Source organism: Microcaecilia unicolor, chromosome 8, assembly GCF_901765095.1.
Source record: "Microcaecilia unicolor chromosome 8, aMicUni1.1, whole genome shotgun sequence".
NCBI classification, from domain to species: Eukaryota; Metazoa; Chordata; class Amphibia; order Gymnophiona; family Siphonopidae; genus Microcaecilia; species Microcaecilia unicolor.
In genome coordinates, this window is record NC_044038.1 from 150,137,682 (window position 1) to 150,158,458 (window position 20,777).

At 43.1% G+C, this 20,777-nt stretch overlaps 1 long non-coding RNA gene across 1 annotated transcript; it reads left to right on the top strand.

Moving 5' to 3' along the window:
• Positions 1–1,632: 1,632 nt before the first annotated feature.
• On the top strand, positions 1,633–19,938 carry LOC115476937. The gene is made up of 3 exons (XR_003943244.1): positions 1,633–1,642; positions 14,952–14,966; positions 19,827–19,938. It is a non-coding gene; the product is annotated as an uncharacterized LOC115476937 (long non-coding RNA).
• Positions 19,939–20,777: the final 839 nt, after the last annotated feature.

The window sequence follows — 20,777 nt, forward strand, 5'->3', positions numbered from 1 at the left end:
CAGTAAGGGGATTATGGGGGTCTGTTTACTAAGGTGCGCTGGTGTTATATTCCAACGGGATATAACACCAGCAAGCGCTGTGTAGGCGCCCATAGGAATACTGTGGGTGCCTACATAGTTAGCACACGCTAATGGTTAGCGCATGCTAAAAGCATTAACGCACCTCTAGTGCAGCTTAGTAAATGGGGCTCTATTTTTGGTGCAGCCTTTGAAAGTGGATCCTTTACCACTATAATAACTCTGTTCTAAATGCATGTAATGCCATCTTTTTTGCTTCTTTAGTAAATCAACCAGCAAAGTTATCCTATATTACAATTTATACAGACAGTTCACTCCTCATTTTTGCATAGTTGGCAGAAAACAATTTGTGAGTTGGAACTTAGCAAAGCATTCAATTCTAAATGAAATCTGGGTTATATCCATTATCTGAACATAATATCTATCTCCTAGTAGAAGTCTGTTAGCTACAAAGAGTCTCACACTTCCCCTTGGCCTCTGAAAGCCCTCTCTAAGGGGAAGCTCTGATCCCTGCCAGATTCAGCATTTCCTTCTTACTGTTCATCTAATATGCTAGTATAAATGATCACAATATAATTAAGGAAATAACAGCTATCAAAGAACAGCTCTGTTTGTTAGGATCATTCAAACTCCAAACCCAAGTAATGGCAGGGCTGAGGATGAGAATAAACACAAGCCTCGAGGAAATTAGTGGTCTTCTAAAATATGGAAATTGCACTGTTTGTCCCATTGTATTCGCCTGCTGGTCTGCTGCAGGCTCTACTCAACCTTTGCTCTCCTCATTTCCAATGAAATTCCTTTGTTCTACACATGATTGAATTCTGGCACTGTTGGCCATCCCCATTGTATTCTGTTCCACATGTTCAACATACTTTCCATGAAAAAAGTATTTCCTCATATTTATTGGAAAATAGGTTGACAACAATTTTTTAAAAGTATAAGGCAGGGGCATAGCTAGGTGGGGCCATAGGGGCATGAGCCCCCACAGATTTAGCCCTGGCCTCCTCTACTTTTGACCCCCCTGCCGCCAACCCTCCCCCGCTGCCACTAGGTACCTTTGCTGGCAGGGGCCCCCAACCCCCGCCAGCCTTAGTCTTCTTCAGCGCCTGTCTCCGGCGTATTCACTGATCTGTTCTGTGAGGCCTGACTAACATCTGAGGACGTCTGTCAGGACTCACAGCACAGATCAACGAACACGCCGGAGACTGGCGCTGAAGAAGACTAAGGCTGGCGGGGATTGGTACCTGGCGGTGGTGGAGGTTGAAAGTGGTGGGGAGAGTCGGCGGCAGGGGGAGGGGCTAAAATGTGCGCCTCCCCCCCCGCCTTGGGCTCTGGACCCCCCCTCCTGCCGAGGTCTGGCTACGCCCCTGGTATAAGGTGATATATTTTTATTGGGTTGAACAGAGATCACTACTAAAATGGCCATCGATCTTCATCAAAAATCGTATTGGGACAAACTTAAAGACCTCAGTATGTATACTTTGGAAGAAAGGTGGCAGAAGGAAGATACTTCTGTGCATAAATGCACAGGAGGTGGGTCTCTTTCAATTGAGAGGAAGCTGTGGAATAATAAGGCATAGGATGAAAGTAAAAGAGGATAGACTCGAGAAATCTGTAAATGATGGTGGATCCATGAAACAGCCTCCCAGTGGAGGTGGTGGAAATCAAGACTGTTTCTAAATTTGAGATAGCATTGGGCAAGCATGTAGGATGTCTAAGGAAGAGGAAAGGATAGTAGATTGTATGGATGAACAGACTGGATAGATCAGGGTGGGCAACTACGATCCTTGAGGGCCACAACCCAGTTGGGTTTTCAAGATTTCCACAATGAATATGCATTAGATCTACTTGCATACAGTGGAAGCAGTAAATGCAAATCAACCTCAGGCATACTCATTGTGGAAATCTTGGCAATCTGACTGGGTTGTGACCTTCAAGGACCATGGTTACTCACCCCTGGGATATATCATAGAGTCTTTATCTGCCATTATTTTCTATCATGTTTACATTTCTTCACTAGTCTTCAGGAACTGAGACTCCTGGATAATCTGTGCTGATGGAGGACCATTTGGCATCTTTATTTATTTTATTTGTTACATTTGTATCCCACATTTTCCCACCTTTTGCAGGCTCAATGTGGCTTACATATAACCGTTAACGGTGTTAGCCGATTACGGTTAGAACAAATACATAGTATGAATGAATACAAAGTGATTTTGTGGTATAATGAGGTATATGTATGGTAGGAAACAGTTGGGGGGAACTTAGAGAGGGAAAGGGGGAATGTCCGTTGCAGTCTTTGGTTATGTTGTGTCACAAGTGACCGATATTTTTATGTTGGGTCAGTGGGGTATGCTCTTCTGAACAGGTCTGTCTTTAGTGCTTTCTGAAAATCTGGATAATGCCACTGAAAATGATTTCTAACACCCCTCCTATCCTATCCAGATAATGCCAGAGTGGTCTGGGGCAGAGCTTAGGTAGAATTGGACGTTACCCAGTTAGCAGTGATATTCCATCCTCTAACCAGTTAACTAATAGACATGGGCTTCTATTTGCATTGGTATGGGAAAAAATATCAAAAACATATCTCATAAAGCAAAAAAAGTACTAGGAGCCTTCAAAAGCAGGGCAAGTCCTTTAATTGTACAGCATGAATCTTGTACATCAGTCTCTCATCACTGATCTGGCACAGGCTGTGTTTCGGTGCACAGCACCTGCGTCAGAGGTCATTCAATCCTAATTATTTGGTGTAAGAAAAACTAGCTAAAAAACTGAATGCACAACAAATGGGACCTTGCCCACGTACAATATGAACAAAATATTCCTTCTTCCTCCCCATGCTGGGAGCAAAATAGTCCTTCTTACCTCGGGTGGGATTAAAACAGCGTATATTGTGGGTGGGTGGGGGGTTAATTGGCCAATAATAGTGTGCACTCTTTCTCAAAAGTGCACACATACATGAACTACCATACATGTACAAATTGAGCTTGCATGCATGCATTATCGGGAAGGAGGGTGCACTATTTGAAAGAGCATGCATTCTCAATGGCATTGCTCCCATGATGACATAAGAGAAAAATGAAAGCACACAAAATGAGCAATCCAGAAACAACAATAACAAAATATTAATAGGCCAAGTAAAAAGCAAAGAAAATACTGATAGGAGTGAAAATCAAAATAAAGTATTGATAGCAGAAGTAAAAAGCAAAGAAGAGTCAGATAATCTGCAGAAACCCTGCTTGGGGGAGGGGGAGTAAGCCAAAGACAAGGTTCAAGAGCCAGGTTTTTTGTGCTTTCTTACATTTGAGCTGGGAGAGTTCACTATAAATATGGAGGCCTGCACTTTTCTCTGGTATTCTTTCCTACTTAGCATCCCTTATCATTGTCTATGCACCCACATGCACTCTTTGCTCCTCTCAAGCATCACTACTCGCTTTCTCCCCCTCCCCCCATCTCAGATCCACCTAGAGATTTCTGAGGACACAAGCTTTGCATCCTTGGGTTCCCTTCTCTGAAACTTATCCAGTACATCTTCCTCTATCTGCATAAAACTAACCATTACAGATGTTCAACTAATTTGATCTTAAAATCTATTGGCAATGGAGATTACTCCACCTACTCAGTACTTGAACTACAGTGTAATGGATATTGAGTTCTGCTCTTTCACTGGGTGTGATTGGCATGCAGCTTAAACCAGAGTATAGAACATCACTACAAGAAGACTCAGATGAAGGGCGATGACAATGATAAAGGGGATGAGACGACTTCCTTATGAGGAAAGGTTAAAGTGGTTAGGGATCTTCAGGATGGAGAAGAAATGGCTGATGGGAGATATGATAGAGGTCCATGAAATACCGAGAAGAGTAGAATGGGTAGAGGTGAGTCGATTGTTTATGCTTTCAAAAATACTAGTCAATACTAAGTCAATGGGTGGCGGTAAGGTCTCAAGCCCAAAATGGACGCACACCAATTTTTATTTTGCTACATATCCATTTTTGGACAAAAAAAACACCTTTTTTGCAGGTGCACTGAAAAATGGACCCGCGCACGTCCAATACACATGCCTACACCAGCGTAGGCCATTTTTCAGTGCACCTTAGTAAAAAGACCCCTCAATTTATTTTTTTTATTATTGTGACCAATAGCATGCGGCCATTTTTAAAAACTACTGCGGAGGTGCTTATTGTTACCCCCCCCCCCCACACTCTTGAGTGTGATGTATAAGATGACGGTGTTCCAACAGCCTGATGGTTGTAGTCGTGCCAGCCTTGTCGGAACACCTGACACCAAGAATGAGGAGTGGGTACAATAACTAACCACGTCACTCAGCCACTCAGACTCAGTGAGGAAATGAAACTAAATTTCAGGATACTTGCTTGCTTGAGCGTACAAACCCAAACAGCAACAGGTTTTTTTTTTATCAATAACAAAGTAACATTTATTAGTACCCCTTTTTCAGTGAAATAGACAAAGTAATTTTAATGCAATTAAAATTTGTACAACAAACCCCACAGTCAACTAAAAAAAAATACTTTCTTTTCTTTCCAGGAGTTCACACCTCTGCATCAGATTAAAGAAGTCAGATAAGTATTACATTTCTTTTTCCTTAATTCTGTTCCCCTTTTAAACTCTTCTTAATGCCCCTTTGGTTAACTTTCTTTCTGAATTTGATACTTTGTGTCAACTTTTATGTTTTTCAGGAGACGTCTCCACTCACTTTTTACAGGAACAGGTAAGTGCTTTATTTATTTTCTTTCTCTTTTCCTTTTCCCTTCCCAGGTAAATCTCTCTCTCTTTTCCCTTATCCTTTACCCCAGTCCCATTTTTCTCCACAGTCACTTAGCTGCTGATGCTTCAGACTTCTTTTCTCCCAAACGTGCAGCGAAATCTTTCTTGCATCGGGGCCCTTGCAGTCGTCTTCAGAAGAATGTGTGCACGACTCTTCTTCCTAAACCTTTCCTTAAATTTAAAGTAAATGGAAGCAAGACCCTATCTACTCTGTTTAAGTCAATAAGGATTCTGCACTTCAGGGAAGCAAATGGTTTTTTTTTCACTGTGGCCTTCTGGCTGAAGAAATAAAAAAATAATTTCAAATTCCCTCTCTGTCAGATTCTTTCCTTCTCTACCTAAATTTTTTTATTCCCTAACTAGCACTAACACAGGTGTGTTTGGCAGTTTTCTTCTTTTCACCATTTATTCACAATGCATATCATCATTTCACAAACCATTCAATTTAAACCTAAGCTGTGCCCCTATTAACCCACAACTTAACCCCTACTTAACCCCTATCCCTATATGCTTAACTCTTGCTTATCTACACTATTTCCTAAACAATCCTTTCTAGACCCTTCCCCTATTTCCCTTATAATTAGCCCCTTAACCCCAAAAATCCCACTAAAACACCCTAAAAATCTTCTCTTTTAATCTGTAACCTTCCCACTAAGCCTTAACCAATTTCACTATAAAATCTCTCAAATTAAACCTCTCAAACACCATACAATACTCCACATCACCAACTACACCTCCTCTCTCTCAGACTGTCCAACACACTCTCCCCAACTGCCTGCAACCACCGTTTCCTAGGAGACCAGCCTGGCTTGCCATTCCGAGGTCCACTCAGCCAATCACCAACCCTTTTCAACATTCCGAATTGGCTGAGCTGACCTGCGGAATGTTGGGCAGCGCTGCTCCAGCTCCATTTTGAAACCACTTTTCCCATTGAAAATAATGGAAACCATACATTTTTGCCAAAAATTATCAAAAATACTTCCAACTCCAACCAAAAATCCAACCCCACATTCCCTACACACCCCTAATTTCCAATTTTAAAAATCCCAAATTCCAAAGTCCGCCCCTAAATAACCTATCCTAAACCTTTCTCAAAATCCCAAATCCAATCAAAAATCATCCCCAAAATTTTTAAATCCCCTCCCGGACCTACCCTGTCAAATTTAAAAAATTAACTCTTTCCTAACCCTATTAAACCCACACCCATCAAAAACCCCTATTTAAAAATTAAAAATTCAAAAACTAACTCACCACAAAAATTCTAAAAAATTCCCCGAACACAAAACCAAAATCAGAATTTAAAAAACTTTAACCCTTTATTTTTTAAAAATAAAAGAACACATTTGCACAATTTAAAATTAAACTAAAATTGTTAAATAAAAACCCCCTTACCTTGAAGATGATTTTCTTCTGATGTCTAGACTTCCCTCCATTATGGTCCCGGACGTCTCCAAACCAAAACGGAGCTAAAAACAAAAAAGCTCTGAAGCAGGCTCAAAATTTAGGCCCCGGCTTCGGCCTATACGGAGTTTTTTCGCCGATGCGTGCCGCCGATTCGTGCATGAGGCGCGCTGCCTCATGCACGAACTCCTTCGCTCCTCCCGCCTCTCCTCTTCATTCCGGCCCTGCAGAACGGGCCTCGCCTGCTTCTTCGGCGCCTCTGCGCCCACCACCAGACCCGATCCCATCTTCTCTGGTCCGGGGACGTCCCCAATCGTCCCCGGCCATGCAAAACAATGGCGCCACTGGCCCTATCGAAGGGCCCGCGCCACCCGAACCCCAAAGCGCTCCCCCACTTCCCGAATGGGTCTAAAATCGGCCCTGAACATCCCGACTCTGCCCCCTGCAACACGGACCCCCCGAAAATGGCAGGACCCCTCAGACCCCAGGTAAGTTTATTTATAAAAAGTTTATTTTTAATTTTTCTTCCCTCTTTAACCCCCTGCTACATTATCACTACCTATTTTGTAGGTGGCAAGAGCTCCTGCGTTAGCCGTATGTTAACCAGTTAGCATTTGGTAATGTAGATGCACTAACTGGACAGCATAGGAGAGCACACTTTCTGCTCGACACCCCCCCTAAAAGATTCCAAAAAAGTATTTACCTCATGGTTCCTGAATGCACATCCCACAATAACACATGAGGCCATATTTTGCTGCATTAGGTGAGTGTTATGCTTTATGCAGCTTAGTAAAAGGACCCCTTTATTGGAGTAATTATCCAGGTATCAGCAGCGGCACACCAAGGGCAGGGCGATGGGTGCAGTTTGCCCTGGGTGCATGCTGCAGAAAGGGTGCAGGGAGCAGCTACATGGCTGTCAGATCTGCTGGTTCCCTGCTCCCTCTGTTGTTACTTCCTGTTCCGGGGCAGAGAGAACAGGGAACCGGCAGATCTGACAACCGCGGGGCTGCTCCCAGTACTCCAGCAGGTAAGAAGAATGCACCCGGGGGGAGCTTGGAGGTGATGCGCCAGAGGGGGTATGATGCTGCACCCTGGGAGTGTCTTGCTGCACCCGAGGGGAGGGGGTGTAGCAGCAATCCACCCCGGCTGGCAGCCGACCAAGGAACACCACTGGATACCAGTCTGAATATTGCTGGCACCTGGATACATGCCAGCAGCCAACTTTCACTCAGATATTCAGCGCCAGTATCCATGTATAGCCCAATGATGAATATCCAAATATTTAAAAAAACAGACAACAGCTGGCATTTTAAAAAGCACTGACATGGATCCAATTGCCATTGTCCCGGGCATGAACTTCAACTTTCCTTATAAGCGTTGGACAGGGGATTTGTTGCTTGTAATAAAACGAAAAGCTTTCAGGAAAGACTGGGAGAAAAGATAGAATGATAAAATGAAGGAGAAAGATGAAGGTATACAAGACGGGAAGATGGAGAACAGCAAAGCAATTTTTTTCCCCAGGTATCTCCGCAGCCATTTAGCTTCAGTGCCACAGTCTCCTCAGAGACTCCAAGCAACATCTTTAATCAACCTCACTGTGATAAATCTCCACCATCAGGGACTTCCACTTCCACTTAACAAAACACAGCCCTTAGTGACTCAATTCCCCATCTTTATCCTTCCCTAAAAGATTCAATTTACGTTCTTCAGGTTCCTCATACAGACTTCACCTCTGTCACACACACAACACTGATGCTCCACACTTTAAATCAAAGCCCTGTCCCTTCAGGACTGGGGGAGGGGGAGGAGTGATGTAATATACCACAAAGGACAGATGGGAAAGATAGGATTTTTAAAAGTATATACATTTCTCTGCCCGCAGCAACCTTGGTTACACTCATTTCGAGGTAGCTTATCACTCTTCCCCACCAAGAGGCTAAACACTTTGTTGTAAGACCCTGAGAGCAGAAGGCTAAGCAGACTGTTTCATGAATGTGGGTGATGTACCCAAGCTCTCAGAGAGAACTGCCAGCTGCATAATGGCAGCAGAGTGCCTATCACTGTGGTATGGGACTTTTCAGCTCTATTTGTTCTGCCATTTGATAGCGCTGTCAGGTCTGTCATAATCTACTTAAGTCCAGTACTTGTGGAGCAGGAATCCTGTTCAGAAGGAATGGGTCCTCAGAAGCTTAGCAGAGATTGGGTGGCAGCACCGGTGGTTGGGAGGCAGGGCTAGTGGTTGGGAGGCGGGGCTAGTGCTGGACAGATTTCTACGGTCTGTGCAGGGACAAATCATGGTCAGGTATACATATAAAGTAGCACATATGAGTTCATCTTGTTGGGCAGACTGGATGGAACGTACAGGTCTTTCTCTGCCATCATCTACTATGTTTTGGCACTGTGTGATGCAATACAATACAATACAAATTTATATTCCACTACTTACCCACAAAGGATCAATGTGGATCACAAAATAAGTAAAAACATCTAGGCCATCATTAGGAAAAGTACAACAATCATACAAGTATCTTGTTACCTGAACTATACCTTATCAATAATTGGTCAAAAACTAGATCAAATATGTAGAAAATAAATGAGCTTTCAACAATTTACAAAATCTAAAATAAGAGGTCATCACTCTTAACTCCAAAGGAAGAGAATTCCAACATTTTACTGAACAGTATACAAGACTGGAACTATGATAAGGATTTATACCTCACATTTTTTACAGGCAGAAATTGTAATAAACAACGATCCTTCGATCTTAATGAGAGGACTGGTGTTCATAACGTAAATAATTAAACTAAATAATCTGGAATAAAGTCATAAAACACCCATCACTTCATATACCCTTTGTATTCATGCCTCATTATCAATCAGGTTTTTTTTTTAACATCTATTATTTGTAATGTGAACTACATTTGTGTTCATGTTTGTTATCTTGTTTTGTCTGGAATTCACTGAGACAGGGTAGAGGTTGGTGGAATATTTGTTTGTTTGTCTTATGGGCCCTTTCACAAAGCAGCAGTAAGCCCTACGCGGGCTTACCGCTCGCTAAAAGGGAAGTAATGCCAGGCTACTCCAGTGCATGCCATTTCCGGCGCTACAAAAATATTTTTATTTTTGTAGCACCGGTGTGTACCTGGCAGTAATTGGGCAGTGCCGCACGCTGCCCAGTTACCACCAGGGTAGTGTGGTGACGGGAAGTGTTCCCACCCAAAATGGGCGTGCAGCAAGTGCTTCACTTGCTGCACGTCCATTTCTTTAAAAACAAAATCCTGCCTTTTACCCGCTGCGGTAAAAGGGGGTCTCAGCCCGCATCAAAAATACACGCCAACATCATTACAGGCCCCCTTTTGTCACTGTGTAGTAAAAAGACCCCTTAGTTTCTTATCAGTTATCGAAGTGGTGCTAACCAAATAAATAAAAGAAGCTATAAAAAATTACATAGGGGTCCTTTTACTAAGCTGCATTACATGCTAACGCCTAGTGCAACTAAAGATGGAGTACTGCGGGACATACTCATGCACCCTGCGATAACTTTGAAATCTGTGTGGGCCTTTTACAAGTGTGTGCTAGCATTTTTATCATGTGCTAAAAATAAATGTGTGCTAAATGCTAGAGGTACCCATATATTCCTATGGGTGTCTAGTGTTTAACGCATGCTAAAAACGCTACCGCGCCTTTGTAAAAGACCCCCTGTGTGCGCTAATAGCATACAAGGATGTCAAGGATGGAGTGTGAATGCTCTTGCGTTAACCAGTTAGAGCGTCTACATTGCCACATGTTAACTGGTTAGTACACAGACACTACGTGAGCTCTTATCACCTACAAAATGGGTGGCGGTAAGTACTCATGCAGTAATTTTAAATAATGGCTGCATTCTAATGGCAACATTGACGCATGGCCAATAATGCAAATATAGAAAAAAAAGATGTTTTAATGGCTGCTGAAAAATGACCTTAGTGCTCTGGAAAGACTCGCATAAGGGTACACTAAGGCCACTTTTTACCACAGCTTAGTAAAAACATCCCTTAGTTAGTTAATGTTTCATTATGATGTTATGGAGAACATGCAAAACATGCTTTGTTTTCTCTGCATCCTGGGATCTGAAGCTAATCAACAGCAGGAGGGGGGGGGGGTGGTCAACCACTGGGCATAGAGGAACGCTCAATCCCTACGGATGTAGTATGCACAAACCAAAGAGTAGGGTAGTTGGGCTGATCCAAAAAACACAAGGGAGATGCAGAAGTTCTTGTACGTAACATTTATTGAAGATACACCATAAGACTTGACACAGCGGCCATGTTTCAGAACTTGGGCCTCAGGAGTCTGAAAATCTGGTGTGCACTATTTGCTACTGGCCATCCAATTCTGTGAATAGGAGAATGGAAGGATTTGCAAGGCAACCATATACCAAGTTAAAAGCAGTTTCAGTTCTAAAGGAAATTGTGGAGAAATGACCACCTGAAACACACCCTCTGTGTTGAGTCTTACGGTGTATTTTAAATAAATCTTGCGTACTTCTGCATCTCTCTTGTGTTTTTTCGATGAGCCTACCTACCCTACTCTTTGGTTTGTGCATCTGAAGCTAATCAGCATCAAGGGAAATGGAGCCTTCTGACTGCTATTTCCCTTGATAGAGCAGCAGGGAGATGAGTGACACTGCATACATGAATGACTGCATCACACAAAAGCTGTGTATATGAGATACTATATGGGTCATGGTATACATCACATACTCAGAATCCAACTGAGACACAGAAGCATGCTTTTTCAGTAGCATGGTCAACAGAATGGAACTGTCTGCCAGTGAGTTTAAGATGGGACGGCATTTAGGAAGCATTTAAATCATTACTCTTTCACCAGAAATTTCCCTTGTTGATTTGCAACCTGTTTTCACCTTTGGTATTTGGACAGAAATAGATACAATGATCAATATATTTGCAAAGCAATCATTTTTTTAGAGTCTGTGGTTGTTTTCTGTTTTTATTGCTTTATACTTGTATCTTGTTTGGTATATTATCAGGCATTTTTATGTTTTACTATCAAGCTTATTTTCGAAAGAGAAGGGCGCCCATCTTTCAACACAAATTGGGAGATGGGCATCCTTCTCCCAAGGTCGCCCAAATCGGCATAATCGAAAGTCAATTTTGGGCATCCTCAACTGCTTTCCGTCGCGGGGATGACCAAAGTTCATGGGGGTGTGCCAGAAGCATAGCAAAGGCGGGATTGGGCCGAGCCTAACACATGGGTGTCCTCGACCGATAATGGAAAAAAGAAGGGTGTCCCTGATGAACACTTGGGCGACTTTACTTGGTCCATTTTTTCTTACGACCAAGCCTCAAAAAGGTGCCTGAACTGACCAGATGACCACTGGAGGGAATCGGGGATGACCTCCCCTTACTCCCCTAGTGGTCACTAACCCTCTCCCACCCTTAAAAAAACTTTAAAAATATTTTTTGTCAGCCTCTATGCCAGCTTCAAATGTCAAACCCAGCTCCCTGACAGCAGTATGCAGGTCCCTGGAGCAGTTTTAGTGGGTACAATGCACTTCAGGCAGGCGGACCCAGGCCCATACCCCCTACCTGTTACACTTGTGGTGGTAAATGTGAGCCCTTCAAAACCCACCAGAAACCCACTGTACCCACATGTAGGTGCCCCTCTTCACCCCTTAGGGCTATGGTAGTGTTGTACAGTTGTGGGTAGTGGGTTTGGAGGAGTGCAGCACACAAGGTAAGGGAGCTATGCACCTGGGAGCAATTTGTGAAGTCCACTGCAGTGTCCCCTAGGGTGCCCAGTTGGTGTCTTGGCATGTCAGGGGGACCAGTGCACTATGAATGCTGGCTCCTCCCATGACCAAATGGCTTGGATTTGGTCGTTTCTGAGATGGGCGTCCTCGGTTTCCATTATGGCTGAAAATCGGGGACGACCATCTATAAGGTCGACCTAAATTTTGCGATTGGGGTGTCCCCGACTGTATTATCGAAACGAAAGATGGATGGCCATCTTGTTTCGATAATACGGGTTTCCCTGCCCCTTTGCCGGGACGTCCTGCGAGGATGTCCTCAGGAAAACTTGGGTGCCCCTTTCGATTATGCCCCTCAAAGTCTTTATTTTTTACCCCACCTAGAACAGTAGATGGACAGGAAATAAATGTTTTTTAAATATACATGTGTGCATCCCAGTCAACAAACAGCATTGTTGATACCTTCCAAGCTTCTTCATTCCAACAATTGCGGAGATTGGGTGGCGACGCCGGTATTTGGAGAGTAAAACCAGTGCAAGGCGGACTTCTACGGTCTGTGCCCTGATCGTGACTGAATAGATATGGATGGACTGGAGAGTAAATTTTAAGTGGCTTTGACGTTAGCTTCAGAACTTTTAGTACAGGAACAGTGCTGGGCAGACTTTTACTTTCTGTGCCCTGAGAAAGGCAGGGACAAATCAAACTCAGGTATACATATAAAGTATTACATACCATGTTAAATGAGTATATCTTGTTGGGCAGACTGGTTGGACCGTTCAGGTCTTTATCTGCCATCATTTACTATGTTACTGTTTTACAATCTGTGAACAATCTTAAGATATGTACACAGGTGAATCTTCAGTCCATCTGTCAGTAACTTATTTTGTACTGTTTTTCAAGCTAGGGTACCTCTTACTGACTATCATATTTCCTAGCGTTCATCTGGTAGTCTCTTTTTACCTATGTTTTGTTTATGCCACTGTTCACCTATGAAATATTTTAAGAAAGGCCATTCAACTCAGAATATGGACATTCAAGTCTATATGTTACATATGGACATCCATTTCTGATGTATTTTAGAACAGGATATGCCAACATACAGCTTGCACTAAAATTCATGAGAAATGGATGTCCATTGGGGATAGGGCCATTGAGAAGTTAGGGGGTTCCTGTGGAAAGAGCGTTTTCTCCAAAACGGGGGTCTATAGAACTGGTAGGATCCTTGTGAAAAGATTCTGAAGACACAGAAAAGATAAGTGCATTTTATGCATTGGACAATTACCCCTGTTGCATTAAGGAAAGTATTTAGGGGTTGCATGGACTTTTTAGGAAGGATTGGAGTTACTTTATTTAAAGCTATGTTGGACAGCGTGTGTTTTAAATACTCACAATTCAGGTGATTTACACACAAATTAATTTGGTACTTTTTCACACTAAGGAGTCCTATGATGCTGTGGACTTGAGTGTATCTAAGTAAACAGGGTCCACTCTGAGTGTATGGAGCATTGTGGCCAAGCAATCAGCTTCACTTATTGCTCAATATATTCACACTGAGGCCTCCTTTCACATTAATTTATTATTATTTATCATTTGTAGTGTTGGGCTTTTTACACTTGAGGTTCATAATACAGCTTTTTTATGTTCCTTTTGGAATTTGTGTGCATTTTACAATGTAGAGTTAACATAAAAGCACTGAGCACCTCCTAAATAGGAGGCAGTAAATGCTTCCGAGTTAACGGGGCCCTTTTACAAAGCTGCGGGAGGGCTAATGCGCAGGTAGCATGCACTAAATCGCACTACCACCAGGGTAGCAGATGCGCCCAACGGTAATTGTGGCACGTGCCAAATCCCACAGTAGAAAATGTTTTTTCTATTTTCTAGTGCGGGAGCATTCCCAGTGGTAATCGGCAGTGTGGCCATGTAGGTGCATGCTGCATGGTTACCACATGGGTAGCATATGAGCCCTTACCACTAAGTCAATGGCTGATGGTAAGGGCTCAGGCCATAAATAGACACACACTAGTTTTAATTTTTTCACATGCCCGTTTCTCGGCCCATTAAAAAAATGGCCTTTTCAGGACAAAGTATTAAATCATGGTAAAATTCTGCATTAGCATATGTTAAGCCTAGATTCTAGTGTATTTTAGTAAAAGGGACTACATTTCTTTAGCGTGCAACTGCCAAAGGGTGTGAATGTGGGAGGGGTATGGGTTATAGAACACTGTCAGTTACGTGCCTAACTGCCAGGCGCAAGCTTAATGTTAGTCCTGTAACTGTGAACTTATGCTAGTATTTTATAATGGCAATTACACACATAATTCAATTTTACCTTTATCCCTAGATTCTATATAGGGCTGCTTAAGTTGCGTATGCAAATTTGGCAATGCAACCAAAATTGCGTGTGCAACTTAATTGTTTAACAAGCCAATCAGCACTGATAACTGGGCAGTAATGAGCAATTATCAACCCTAACTGGCACTAATTAGAATTTGTGCATGCAACTTTCTAAGCATATTCTGTAAAGTGATCTGCATAAATTCTAATGTGCGGATCTCAAAAGTGGTGAGATCATGGGAGGGGCATGGGTGGGTCATGGGCATTCCTAGAAACTATGCGCACTCTTACAGAATAGGCCCGATCCGTGATTCTTAGGCACGGGTATTTACACCAGGTTTTAGTTGGTGTAAATGGTTGTACCAAATTTAGTCAAGGGTCCAGCGCTATTTGTATTCTATAAACCATGCCTAAAATTAGATGCGGGTTATAGAATAGCGCTAAGTGCAGGTTTTTTCTGCACCGATTTTTTTTGGCGTCATTCATAGAATCCAGTCCTTAAAGCACATACTTTTGGTGCTTAACTTTAAGCGACCTTTTGAGAATTAGTCCCTATCTGTACAAGTTTTAGGTGTATATATGGTAGTACAATTTTATAAAAGTGTTTTCCATGTGTAAAGCGGGTTTGATGTGCAGAAAAGGCTTTAGAAAATGACCCCAGCCCTGGATATAGGAGGTAGAGGAAAGTTTAGCCATTGCGCTCCGCTGACACTTAATGGTCAGATCCAGCTTTCATGGCGACTGGAGTCCAAAAGACTTGTGGTATGTGGCCCTGTAATGGCTTGGTTAGATGGGGGTTGTTAAACAATGTGAGAAAAGCACAATTGCTTGGGAATAAAGGCTCATAAATTTAATTCCAATTACACCAAAGGAACAGGAAGAAACTATAATTTCACAAAAATGGATAACAGGTCTTCATTTTAGTCTTCTGTGCAGCTGATTCAATATCTCTTCACCCTAGCAATGGAAAGGCCAATTTGAAGTACTGGGACTAACAGGTTTACAAATCAATATTCTGTGGCAATAGTGAGTGGTTTTTTTTTTAAACACCAGCTACAACTTTTTAAAAATTACATAGTTAGTGCTGCTATATATATTCAGCCAGCAGCAGTCAACATTTTTATGTCCACTGCCAGCTGTATTCCCTGACAGTGGCATAGCTACGCGGGGCCATGAGGGCCTGGGCCCCCCAAATTTGCTCTGGGCCCCTGGTTTGGCTGGCGGGGGTCCCCAACCCTCACCAGCTGAAGCCTTCATCCAGCGCTGGTCTCCGGCGCCGCCAAGAGAGCAGGGTAGGCAATGCAGTGGTGCCGGAGACCAGCGCTGGACAAAAGCTTCAGCTGGCAAGGGTTGGGGACCCCCACCAGCCAAGGTATTTGCGGCGGTAGTGCTTCAGATGGTGGGGGTTTGGGACCCCCATCAGTCAAGATGTACAGCAGCGGCAGTGGGTGATGAGAGGCAGGGCGGTGAGGCGGCAGAGGGGGATGCGGTGGTGGGGAAGCAGACCAAAATGTGCCCCCCCACCTTAGGCTCTGGCCCCCTCCCACCTCAAGGTCTGGCTATGCCCTTGTTCCCTGAAATTCAATGCCAGGCCATGTCCAGGCATCAGCATTGAATATCCAGTTGTATGTTGGCTGCTAAAACTTATGCAGTTAGGTGCAATATTTAGTTCTTAACCCCAAAGATAAGACTGCTTTTTATGTGATTATCTTATGCAGTTAAGGGCTGAATGTCGGCACTTAACCATAGAAGTGTCAACTCCACCTGTGGAATACCCACAGGTTGGCCAGTTTCAGCCTAGGCACTAACTGCAGATATTCAGCTGCATAACTGGTTAAGTGTCACTGAATATTCAGTTAGCTCCGGACAAGCTATTTAAATGGCCAGGAGCCTCTCTGGGTCGTTTAAATCTCTGTCACAGATTCAGGATGGCAAGACCTTGGGTCGCAGTTAGAGCTGTGGCAGACAAGTCCCCTGGACTGGCCCAAGGCAAGGTGAACCTAGGCAAGACCCAAGGCAGGACTGGACAAGACTAGACACGACAAAGCTAGAACTAGAGTTGAGCAAGGCAAGGCTATGCTAGGCAAACAGCTGGACAAGGCAAAACAGATAAGACAGGAGCCAGGTCCAGACGAGGCAAGGAAAAGCAAGGCAACAGGGCTAGAACTGGAACCCAGATAAGACAAGGCAAGAGTATCACTACTACTACTTATCATTTCTATAGCGCTACTAGATGTACATAGCATTGTACACTTGACCATGAAGAGAGAGTCCTTGCTAGACAGAGCTTACAATCTAATCAGGATAGACAAACAGGACAAATAAGGAATAAGTGAATTACTAAGGTGGGAATGAGAAAACAGACATTGGTATTGGACAAATGAATAGGGGTTAGGAGTTAAAAGCAGCATCAAAAAGGTGGGCTTTTAGCCTAGATTTGAAGATGACCAGAGATGGAGCTTGACGTACTGGCTCAGGAAGTTTATTGCAGGCCTATGGAACTAGGCTAAAACTGGGTCCAGACATGCAAGATGAGGGCAATGCAATAACTGGATCTAGATGGGACTGGACATGACAACAAACAAAACAGACAAGACTAGGACTAGACATTAAAGACAAGGCAAGACCCAAAGGAAAACATGGTCTAGGCAAGACACAATTACTCAGGGCGGAACAAGGGCCCAAGGCAAGGCAAAGTCTGGAGGTAGGGCTGGAGCTTGGCAGGAACTCAGAGACAAGGCAGGGCCGGAGCTTGGCAGGAACTCAGAGATAAAGCAGGACTGGAGCTTGTTAGGAACTTAGAGACAAGGCAGGGCTGGCACTTGGCAGAAACATAAAGACAAGGCAGGGCTGGTCCTAAGATTAGGCTAGACAAGTCAAGGTCTAAGGTTCCAAGGCTGTCTGGGTCCAAAGCAAGGAATTGGCACCGGCACACACACAAGGCAGGAGGACCTTGAAGTAAGGCACCAAGAGGAGCCATTGTGAAGGTGCCTGAAGAACAAAGAAGGCTCCCTTAAATCTCTCCCGAACCAGAAGTGCAGGCTAAGGTGGGCATCACAATGTCCCGGGAGCAGGTCCACAATAGTACACACCAAGGGAGTCCAGGGTCAGCCAACACAATACCGGAAATGGAGCATCAAGCCAAGGGACCGCCGAAGATGCCCAGGAAGACACCACCACCAGGGAGGGTGAGTCGGGTATCGGGGTTATGGCCCAAGGCTGTGACAATCTCTTTCAATATCGGGCAGAGAACTTGTCAGAATGCTCTACCCTATAGATAGTGCCAGGAGGTCATAAGAAATTTTTTATGCCACCGTCCAGGCAGCAATACTATAAAGGGTGCTAAAAATTAGGTACCGAAAATTTATGCACTAAAATAGTATTCTACATAGCATCTGGGCACTCAGGTGTACCCATGGGCTTCTTAGTATTTAGCTTACACTAAGCATTACTAAAAGTGCACATAATTTATTGGGTGATTGTGGAATATAAGTGTTAATATTGTATTGTATGTTTTCACCCTTCTCTCTTAAGCTAGCTTATACACTTCTTGGAGCAAAAAAGCAGAAAATAAGTCAAATGGTACCTTACATATATTTCATATATATAATTTTTTTGGGGGGAAGGGGGACCCTCTCGCTTGCCCTGACCATAAAATTCCACTTTGGAAATAAAATTGTTTTCTTTTAGCTCATAAAGGGTAGCCGGTTGATATTGTGTAACTGAATTTTCAGAGGGCGTCTGACAAAGTACCTCATGAAAGACTCCAGAGGAAATTGGAGAGTCGTGGGATAGGAGGTAGTGTTCTATTGTGGATTAAAAACTGGTTAAAAGATAGAAAACAGTGAGTAGGGTTAAATGGTCAGTATTTTCAATGGAGAAGGGTAGTTAGTGGGGTTCCCCAGGGCTCTGTGCTGGGACCGCTGCTTTTTAACATATTTATAAATGACCTAGAGATGGGAGTAACTAGTGAGGCAATTAAATTTGCTGATGACACAAAGTTATTCAAAGTCGTTAAATCATAGGAGGATTGTGAATAATTACAAGCGGGCCTTACGAGACTAGGAGACTGGGTGTCTAAATGGCAGATGATGTTTAATGTGAGCAAGTGCAAAGTGATGCATGTGGGAAAGAGGAACCCAAATCATGCAAGGTTCCACGTTAGGAGTCACGGACCAAGAAAGGGATCTAGGTGTCGTCGTTGATGATACGTTGAAACCTTCTGCTCAGTGTGCTGCTGCGGCTAAGAAAGCAAATAGAATGTTAGGTATTATTAGGAAAGGAATGGAAAACAAAAATGAGGGTGTTATAATGCTTGTGTATTGCTCCATGGTGCGACTGCACCTCGAATATTGAGCTCAATTCTGGTTGCCGCATCTCAAAAAAGATATAGTGGAATTAGAAAAGGTGCAGAGAAGGGTGACAAAAATGATAAAGGGGATGGGATGACTTCCCTATGAGGAAAGGCTAAAGTAGCTAGGGCTCTTCAGCTTGGAGAAAAGGTGGCTGAGGGGAGATAGGATAGAGGTCTATAAAATAATGAGTGGAGTTGAATGGGTAGGTGTGAAGCATCTGTTCACGCTTTCCAAAAATACTAGGACTAGGGGGCATGCGATGAAGCTACAATATAGTAAATTTACAACGAATCGGAGAAACATTTTCTTCACTCAATGTGTGATTAAACTCTGGAATTCATTGCCAGAGAATGTGGTAAAGGTGGTTAGCTTAGCGGAGTTTAAAAAAGGTTTGGACGGCTTCCTAAAGGAAAAGTCCATAGACCGTTATTAAATGGACTTGGGGAAAATCCACTTTCTGGGATAAGCAGTACAAAATGTTTTGTACATTTTTGGGATCTTGCCAGGTATTTGTGGCCTGGATTGGCCACTGTTGGAAACAGGATGCTGGGCTCGATGGACCTTTGGTCTTTCCCAGTATGGCAATACTTATGTACTTATGTCTTAAGTTCAGTAATTGCTCTATGAAGTTATCAGCCAATGTGATACATCATTCTTCTGTTACTGACTCCCATTGCAGACTAAATAATAACCTCTTTATAAGTATATCATGTGGCTTCTCCTGACCATCATAACAAGTCTATGACACACAGTCCATACATTGATAGTGCTATACTTTTATAGCACACATGACAAGTATCTATATTTCTTTCCACTTTCCACTAGGTGTTGAGACTGAGTGGTATAAATATATTTTCTCTTATTTTCTTTCTCTCTTCTTCAGTTCCCATGCTGTCCTTTCTCTTTCCATTGCATGACAGAAACTCCTTTGGGGCTCTTCATTAATAATCCTACCTGACAGACCAAAATATTTTTCATCCCCCAAAACATCTGTGCTGATCCTTGTTGCCTGTAAGCTGTACCTCAAGCTCCTGTATGAGTTCTATTCTGTTTGGACCTTGTATTGAGATGGGAGGAGGTGACAAGTGATTGATACGCCTTATTTAACACACTCGGGGAGGGCCCGTATGATATAACAAAAACTTCTGTTTCTTGCAAGTTTCTGTGCATTTCTAGCACAGTGTTTCCCAGGTCTGGTCCTGGAGTGCCCCTTGCCGGTCAGGGTTTCAGGATATCCACAATGAATATGCATGATTGAGATTTGCATATAATGGAGGCTGTGTATGCAAATGAAGTTCATGCATATTATTTTATTTTTATTACATTTGTACCCCGCACTTTCCCACTCATGGCAGGCTCAATGCGGCTTACATGGGGCAATGGAGGGTTAAGTGACTTGCCCAGAGTCACAAGGAGCTGCCCAGGACCAAAGTCTGCCACCCTAACCACTAGGCCACTCCTCCACTCCACTTCATTGTGCATATTCATTCTGAAGAACTGACTGGCAAGGGGTACTTCAGGACTGGAGTTGGGAAACACTGTTCTAGAAGAAACAATTGTTTCTACTATATTTGAAGAGTTTTTGAGAATGATGGTGGGAGGGAACAAATAGATCACAGTAATTTTAAGACATAAAATTGAATTCATGATTGTCAACTCACACTAGCGCAACTAGTCAGTCTGACTTTAATTCCCCTTCAAGGAGTCCTAGAGCACATATTCCTGCTTTCTTAGCATGAATAACAGAACTCCAGGTTAAGGGTGGATGGTCCAGTTGAGATGAAATCTAAACCCTTTGTTGAACTGGAAATAATACATCCAATCCTTTTGCAACTCAATTCAAATATCCATGTTTGCCTCATTTGAATCTCTTTAACCTCTTCAAGATGTGAGTGTTCATACAGTCACTCTTTAATACAAATTAGTCCTACTCCTAAACCTACCACCTGATTCTTTATCCTTTGATGCAAATCCTATCTCCCAAACCCCTATCCCTAAAGGATAGTGGAGGCAGGAGTGATCCCTGATCACTTTTTCCCTGGCATCTTCTACTTGAAAAATGGATGCCGTGGACTCCTAGGAGTAGTTTCATAGTACTACCACTAAGGCAGCATTCATTTATTTGGCAGACT